Raw genomic sequence first — 9,221 nt, 5'->3', positions numbered from 1 at the left:
TTTTTCAAACAGCCTTGTACTGCTGTCATTCTTTCCTGAATGAGAACAGACCCTGGCTTCTCCGTGCTTCATGTTGACATCTTACCCTCTCTGAAGACTCTAGATAAAGTCTACCTTTCTTGTGTTATTTAATAATATATTTGTCAGATTTAATTTCCCCAAGTGTGTTTAATACTTATTCCTCTTGGGAGTTTTCTAGTCACTCTTTGCACGTGAATGTGTCCTCTGTAGAAGTGATGTCTGACCCTCTAAAGCAGCAGTTACAAGCTGGGTAGTCACACATTGGACTCAGCCCATAGCTGCTCCACCTTGTCTTTGATGCTACAGTTTTCTTTTTATGATAAAAAAAGCAATCTAAACTCAATGCTAACAAAAGAGGGAAAAAAGCAGTAAAATTTTAAAAGAAATATAAAAATAGAGATCAACATGTAATACAGATAAAAAGCAAAACCCAAACTTATTTCTCTGAGGTGAACAAATTGGTAAAGATTGACTAAAAATAAAAAGAGAAAATCTAAAATCAGATTTGAAAGTGAAAATATTCCTACTAATTTATAGAAATGAAAACATTATAAGAGAATATAACTGTATTCTAACTAGTATATAAACTAAATGAAACACGTAAGTTTCTAGAAATACATAATCTACCAAAATTGAATTATGAAGAAATAGAGAATGTGACTGGAGATATTGCAGTAAGTAGATTTTTAAAAAATATTTATTTATTTTATGTTTATGTGTGTTTGCCTGATATATGCATGTGTGCTGCATGCATGTCTGGTGACTATGGAGATCAGAAAAGTGCTCTGGATCCCCTGGAACTAGAGTTACAGGATGAGCTGCCATGTGAGTGCTGGGAACTGATCCTGTTGATAAGCATCAAGTGCTCTTTACCCCTGAAGCATCTCTCCAGCACTGTGAGGAGATTTTTAAACAAAAATTGAAACCTCCTAATAAAGAACAGTTATGGATCAGATCACATAACAAAACTGATTTAACTATGTAACTTTAGATAGTCCTACAAAACAGTTCAAGAAAAATTAATACTAACCCTTCCCAAACGTTGAAGACAAACAAGACTTATTAGTATGATACTAAAAATGTGTGTGGATAGTATATAAAGAGATTCAAAAATTATTCCATAAAATACTGAAAACCATATTCAACAGCATGTTAAAAAAATACAAGCTCACATTTTCTATTTCAAGGTCAGCCTGTGCTGCATATGACTCCACAAAGAAAGTATATTGAAATTTACCTAATGACTTTGATGAGTCAAATGCATTTTCTGATTACATTCTATTAAGGAAGCATATATCATTAACGGATTTTTATATACTAAACATTCCAGTATTCATGGATTAAACCCCTTGAGAATGGGAATGTTTTTCATTTTCTGTCTTGGAAAGTTTGTAAGCATAGACAAGCAACTGATTTTTACATGTTCATTTTGTGTTTTTTTCTTCATTCTTGAGACGAGAATATAATTATACCATTTTCCCCTTCCTCCCTTAAAACTCTCCCATATACCCTTCCTTGCTCTCTTTCAAATTCATGTTTTCTTTTTTCATTTATTGTTGCTGCATGCATATATGTATATGTTTATACATAAATATTCCAAAATATAACCTGCTTGTTCTGTAAAATGTTACTTATATGTCTGTTTTCAGGGCTGATCATTTGCTATTGGATAACCAATTAGTGTACCTTTCTCTGGAGAGGACTGTTTCTTCCTTAGTTGCCTGTGGTTCTTATGTAGGGTTGAAACCTCAACGGGCCTTCCCCTGCCCACCTTGGCATGTCTATTGAAGTTGTCCTTATTCAGGACATGTTTAGGCAGTTATTTTGGTGAAAATTTATAGGTAAGCTTCTCACATTACTAGAAGACACAATCTCACAGCAAATTCCCTGATTTTCTAGTTCTTAAAATCTTTCTGCCTGCTCTTCCAAAATGTCCCCTGGGTCTTACTTGTGGGAGAGTTTTGTGAATCCTCTGGGACTGGTCTCGATAACTCGGTGTTTTGATGGTTGTGGTTTTCTGTAATGGTCTTCATCTGTTGTAACAAAAAGTTTTCTTGACAAGGAGCGAGGATTATACTTATTTGTGAGAATAAGGACAAATATTTAGAATATAGTTAGAGATCCTGCTGATTTAGTAAAATGGTGGAGGTAGGTTCTTCTCCTAGATCCATGATGATTCATTAGTCATTTGAGAATTTTATACAGTTCTGATCATATTTATTTCCCTTCCCTACCTCATCCTAGATTTTCCTTCTCCCTATTCAATCAACTTCATGTCTCTCTCTCTCTCTCTTTCTCTTTCTCTCTCTCTCTCTCTCTCTCTCTCTCTCTCTCTCTCTCTCTCTCTCTCTCTCTCTCTGTGTCTCTCTCTCTGTCTCTCTGTCTCTCTCTCTCTCTGTGTCTGTCTGTCTGTCTGTCTGTCTGTCTCTCTCTCTCTCCTTTGCTTTGGGGCATGCCTTGGAGTGTGGTTGATATACCAGGTACTATAACACTAAAGAAAATAGGCTTTCCCTCTTCCAGCAGTAGTAATAAAATTCCAGTCACTTCCTAGTTAAGGGTGGAACTTCCTACTCATTTCCTTCTTCCATGTTGGAATTTTGCCTCTCTTGAACTTATGCAGGACTTGCTCATATTGGAACAACCTCTGTGAGCATTCATACGTGCAACTACCCTGATGTTTCAAGAAAACACTAGTTTTCTTGAAGTTAGCTACCACATCTGACTCTTAGAATCTTTCTGTCCTCCTTTTCCATTGAGAGCCCTAAGCCTTGAGGGCAGAGGTGATACAGATATCCCACTTAGGGCTGAACATTCCAAAGTCTCCTATTCACATACTGACATGTTTTGGTTTTCTGTGTTTATTGCCATCTACTTCAAGAAGAAGCTTCTGTTACAAGGGTTGAAAGATGCTATGCATATAGCAATAAGTCATTAGGAGTGCTTCTAAAGTTAAGTTTATATAGCACAGTGTTTCTCAACCTTCCTAATGCTGTGACCTTTTAATAAAGTTCCTCATGTTGTGGTGACCCCTCAATCACAAAATTATTTTTGTTGCTATTTTATAACTATAACTTTGCCACTATTATAAATATTAATGTAAATATTTCTAGAGATAGAGGTTTGCCAAAGGGGTCACAACTCACAGGTTGAGAACCACTGAGGGACCATGACCTATCTAATCATAGGTTCATGGTCTCATTGACAGAGTCAGGGATGGGTTCCTTTTCATGTAGCCAGGCCTTAAAACATAAAAATGAGCCGGGCGGTGCTGGCACAAGCCTTTAATCCCAGCACTTGCGAGGCAGAAGCAAGTAAGTGGATCTCTGTGAGATCGAGGCCAGCCTAGGCTACAGAGTGAGTTCAAGGACAGGCTCCAAAGCTACACGGAGAAACCCTATCTCGAAAAACCAAAAAAAAAAATCCCATAAAAATGTAGTTGGTTATACCCTTAATGTTCATGCCACGATTGCACAAGTAAGCATATATTTCCAGGCAGGTCATTATTGTACCATGCAGGGATCACAGCTGACTGCTCTTATCCTCTAGTAGTGTGCATAGCATCTTACAGCACTATGAAAGTTGCCAAGAGGAGATGAAGCTTCCAGTTGAGTACTAGCTAGATTTGTCTATGTTCTATGACTTAAGTATATGGGGTCTTTAGCAAAGGTATATAACTATCAAATTCTGGAGAGTAACCATTGCGTTAGTAATATTCTGTAATGTTGGGGCTAGGGGACTATGAGACCCATTGTCCAAGGACTGAAAAAAAGGAAATCATTCCTGATAGTGAGGGTTTTATTTGGGATTTTTAAAAAAGTATGAATGACTCCCTAGAGTTGAGATATAGTAATTAAATCCCCCAGCATTATAAAATGATCTATCTGAATTTTAAGTCTTGTTGATGTTTGTTTTGTGAAATTGAGGTCCCTAATATTTGATGCAAAGATATTTGCAATTGTCTTATCATCTTGATGGAGTGATATCTTTGTTAGTAAATCATGTCAGTCTTTAGATCTTCCAACTAATTTTGGTTTGAAATTTACTTTATCAGCTATCAGAATAGTTGCAGTAGCTTGCCTTCAACTTCCAATTTCTTTTTTTTTTTAAAAGATTTATTTATTCATTATGTATACAGATTATGCCTGCATGTATGTCTGCAGGCCAGAAGAGGGCCTCAGATCTCATTACAGATGGTTGTGAGCCACCATGTGGGTGCTGGGAATTGAACTCAGGTCCTCTGGAAGAACAGCCAGTGCTCTTAACCTCTGAGCCATCTCTCCAGCCCCCCAATTTCTTGATAGTTTGAATTCACCTTTGGACTCTCAGTCTATGGGTATCTTTCCAGCATAGTGGATTTGGGGAAAGCACAAGTTGGGTCTTGTTTTCAGTCTGGTCAACTATTCTTCATCCTTTAAATTCTGTGTTCAGATTGTGTCTAGTTAAAGTTAAAGCTATTATTGACAAAAGTTTGTTAAGTCCTGTAATCTTATTGTTTTTCTGGGTTGGGTTGATTTTTGTTTGTTCCTTTCTATATCCTCTGTGACTATTAAAGTTTTGCTTATTTATTGTGTTAGATGTGATGGTTTACTTAATAGATTCCTATGTCTCTCTATTCCTTTCACAAACTTTATTCCAGTCTTTTGTAATTGAGATATTCTCCCTCTTTCCCTCTCACTGTTTTTGGCAAATAAACCAACAAACAAAAACAAATAAAGTGACTTTTATTGTGAAGACCAAAGCATCATAATGGAAATATTTTCAGTTATGTTTATCAAAATACTCCAGGATTTTAACTGAATCTAGGTTTATTGTTTCATTACCTAATTTCTGACCAGCAGGGCAAACTTCTGTGTATTAGATTTTCTTCTTCTGTGCATAGTTTTCTTTGAAGTATCATCTGCAGTACAGGCTTGGTGGTGTTGAGCTGCCTGGACTAGTGCTTGTCTTGAAATGTCTCCTCACCTTTTAAAATCAAATTTAATAATAGTTATATTGGATATAACACCCAGTTGGCAGTTATTTGTACTCATGGCTGGCAATGTATCTTTCCATGCATCCCTGGCTTTGATGGTTGCTGGCAAGAGATCTGATGATTCTGCCTTTTTAGGAGAGTTGTCATTTTTCACCTTGCATGTTTGAATATTGCTTCTTTATTTTGTATTTTTTTTTACCTTTTGACTACAATGTGTCTAGAAAAGTTATCCTCTGTCATATCTATCTAGGGCTCTAAATTTGTGTGTGTGTGTGTGTGTGTGTGTGTGTGTGTGTGTGTGTGTGTGTGTATTTGAGGGTTCATTTCTCTAGATTTATGAATTTTTCTGCTGTGATTTTTTTAAGTAGATCTTCATCCCATCAGTGTTTTTTTTTCAATCCCCTTCTCTATCTGGTGAATTCTTAGGTTTAGTTTCTCGACTGTATCTTGCACATTGTGATCATACTTATTTCTTGCTTTCCCATTTATTTAGGTACAGGATTTTATTATTATTATTTCCTACAAACTATAGTATTCTTTCTTCTGTTTGGTCAGATTTGTGGGTGATTCTTTACACCGTATTTTGTGTTTGATTCATTCCATTTTGTAAAATCTCAATTTCCTTGGTAAATATTATTTCTCATTGCTGACTTTTTCACTCATGTTGTGACATTTCTTATTTATTCTCCTGACTTTGTCTTCCATTGCTTCTCACCTTCTCCTCATTGTCCTGGATTAAATCCACGTTTGTATCCTTTTTTTAGACCATTGATTGTTTCTAAATAGATAATGTTTGAAATCTCCATCAGTCATATTTGACCCATTATAGAACATTTGAGTTCATCAGTTGAAGATTTGTGATATTTTTTAAAGGGGGTCATGTTACTTTGTGTTTTCTTTTTCTTGATTCCCGTGTGGTTATTGGCACATCTGTTGATTAGAATGCCTCTTCTGGATTTTGAAGGTTTCTGTTTTTATGGATCAGTTTACTCTTCTATTTTAAATTCTCAATACCACTCAGCAATGAGAAAGCACAGTGTTCAAGAGGACCTAGTCCCTCATGGTGGGGAAGAAATGGCAGCAGGAAGATGGAATAGCTGGATATACTAACTTCACAGTCAGGAGGCAGAGTGCTATTGCTAAATTCATATACATGTAATTTTTAGTAAAGGGATTGGTTGCCATTATTAATAATGAGTTATTTCAAGCTCTCTTTTACTATTTTCTAGGACTTTATTTTCTCATGTTGCATCTTTTTTTCTTATGCTTGTGTGTATATTTCCCTTTAAGAAACCATTAAATTGTTAGGCTCTGCAACACTCCTTCACTAGAGCTTAATCATTGACATACTGAAGAGTTTTTTTTTTCATGTAGTTATGTTAGATAAAACTGATAACTGAGAAAGATGTGACTTGGCAACAATGGGAGGGAGTAATAAATATGCCCAAGAGCAGTTAATGGTTATGACTTTGGCATAATCTGTTCCTGACAATGTTCTCCTTCTGATCTGATGGTATGGTGATAGACACGAGAACAGAGAGCAAATGAACTAATTATTTAGAATAGGGAGTACAAGTCATACTTGAATAAGTGTACTTTGCCCTGAACATCACAATAATGGAAGATTTTTTTTCAGTGAAACAAACTGATGTATCTTATCCTAATAGCTGAACCTGTCTTGGTGTATAAGAGAGAGGTTGTGGTTTTCAATTTAAATATTTTTAATTTAAGTTTTTAAAATTCTTTTGATATTATTCAGTCATGAAGTAATTTTTGTAGAGAACATCCATGCATGTGGATTGTGATGTCATGCACTTATTTTTAACTTATTTTATAATATGTGTTTAAGATATGACATGTCTTTATATGCAAATTCATAGAAAAACAAAAAACTAGATTGAAAGATTGTATATGAGCCACTCTCTATGGTTACATGCATGTATAAGAATGTTTATAATCCATGCTCTCAGCTAATTTTCAGTGTCAATACAAAGTTACCACCACAGTCTATGTGAACATTAAATCCTTAGGACTTACCTCATCCACACAAGCAAAACCTTAACCCTTTGATTTCCTTCCTCCCGTTTTTTTTTCTTTAACTCTAGTAAGCCACTTTCTACTCCATGTTTCACTCTATGTTTCTATTTGCTTGACTTTTCCTAAGAATCTATTTGGATATTTCCTTTAATCTGTGGCTTAAATTAAATCACAGGCATCAGTGCCTATGCATGTCATAGTTAAGACCATTAAGTGTTTATATTCTTAACATAAAAACCATGAAATTGATAATGTATACAACCCTATAACCCTACATTTTGATTGCTAATATTTGATGCCTTTTCCTTATAAGAAATATAATTTCTCATCTTCTGCTGTTTGTTTTTATATGTTTTCTTTACATCCTCAAAAATAGTTTAGAACCAGACAGCAAATGTTTCCCCCCTATTTTCAGATACAGCTCATGAAATGTGCCATAGGATATGTGATAGAACTAAAACAGATGAGAGACTTGTGTGAGAGAAGAAGTAGGTTGTTCAGCAGATGATGATGTGAGAAATGTTTCAGGAAGAACACATCAGTGGATGGAAGGAGTCTTCAGTGTGAGGATAATTGAGATGGATCTGTAATATCTGGAGGGGAAGGTTCCATTGAGAGGCAGACATGGATTTTCCTTAGAAACATCCTTCCATAGAAGCACTGTGATTCTGTTAGCTGACTTCACAAAATGTTAGCATGTTTATGTTAGAATTTTACTAAGTAAAATTAAAGTAAGTAAAAGACATGATTTTTCAAATGAAAAGTTGTAGTTTAGATTACAGACATCAAGGGCAAAAAAGTTGTTATAAAGAGTTCCAAGAGTGGTATATAAAAAGACGATAGATATTTTTAAAAACTATTACATTATGTATGAAATAAAAAGTCTATAGGAATGTAAGTATTACTATTCCGTAAGTGGTGACTGAACATAATAATCACAGGTACTGTGTATTACCTCTGGTTACATATAAAACATTAAGTGAGGAGCATGCATTTTCTTATTCCTCATAATAGAGGTAATTTGTCTTCATTTTGTAAGTTAAAAAATAATGATAAAGAAGTCAAAATGATTCATCTGAATCTAACCTGAATCTTGACCAGATGTAGTGTTTCATGCCTATAATCCCAGCGTTTTAGAGATTGAGGCCACACATAGGTAAATAACTTTATAACTTTATGTAAGAGTCAAGATTCACATTGTGTTCCATTGACTGAAGGCCCACTCTCTTATCACTGTATCCCAATTATACTTATATGGTTATTTTTATGTATCAAGGGGATACTATTTAGACATGGAAGCACGTGCCTATATGCTTTTCCTTGCATAATCTAAATCATTTCTTGGATCTTTATCTAGTCACACATAACACTCCAGTTTGGCAAGATTTTCTTTGATTAAATTCACGAAGGGTAAACATCTATATGTCTCAAAGATATTTGAGATTTTAGTTGTACTTATATACTTATTAATTGTGCTGGAGAACAAACACAGGGACTTCATGCTGGGCTCGTGCTCTACCAATGACTTAAATCTTCTGATATAACCATTCATAGTTAAAAAAAATATCTCATCCATCAATGTCAAAGACAAAGCCTGGAAAATAACCACCATGCAACACAATTTGGACACATTATTCTCTGCCCTGGTCACTTGCTGTTTGTCTAGTCAACAAAATCTTCCTTAGCTCCATTGTATCAACTAGAACAAACTAGGCATTCGTCAACCTGAAGGATTGTGACATAGCTTCTCCCTTTACTCCTCTTCAAGACATTTGCTTGGGCAATTCTATCATCTCTGGGTCTTCCCAGTAAGAGTAAACATAATATTGCCATTGGCCACCATTTCTCCCTAAGAATTTTTCTACCCACATTAACAGATTCTAGTGTTTTTCCTATAGCACATATTACATCCTATCTTACTACGTTTTTATTTATTACATTTATTGCTTCTATTTTCACTTTATTTTTCCATTATTAAATGTAAACCCAGTTAGTTATTGAAGAAGTATTGGTTATTCTTACTTCCATTCGTAGGTATTTTCATAAGCACTTAGGACAGAGTCTATTCTAGATTGGACACCCAGGAAAAGGTTTTTAAAAGAGTGACCGCCATTACGTGGCAGTGAATCTTGATATGTGGTTAAGTGACTTTATCCTCAGGAAGGAATTATTTATAAATATCACATTCTAG

This window comes from Peromyscus eremicus, chromosome 19, assembly GCF_949786415.1.
Source record: "Peromyscus eremicus chromosome 19, PerEre_H2_v1, whole genome shotgun sequence".
Taxonomy (NCBI): Eukaryota; Metazoa; Chordata; class Mammalia; order Rodentia; family Cricetidae; genus Peromyscus; species Peromyscus eremicus.
This window is presented reverse-complemented; position numbering follows the sequence as displayed.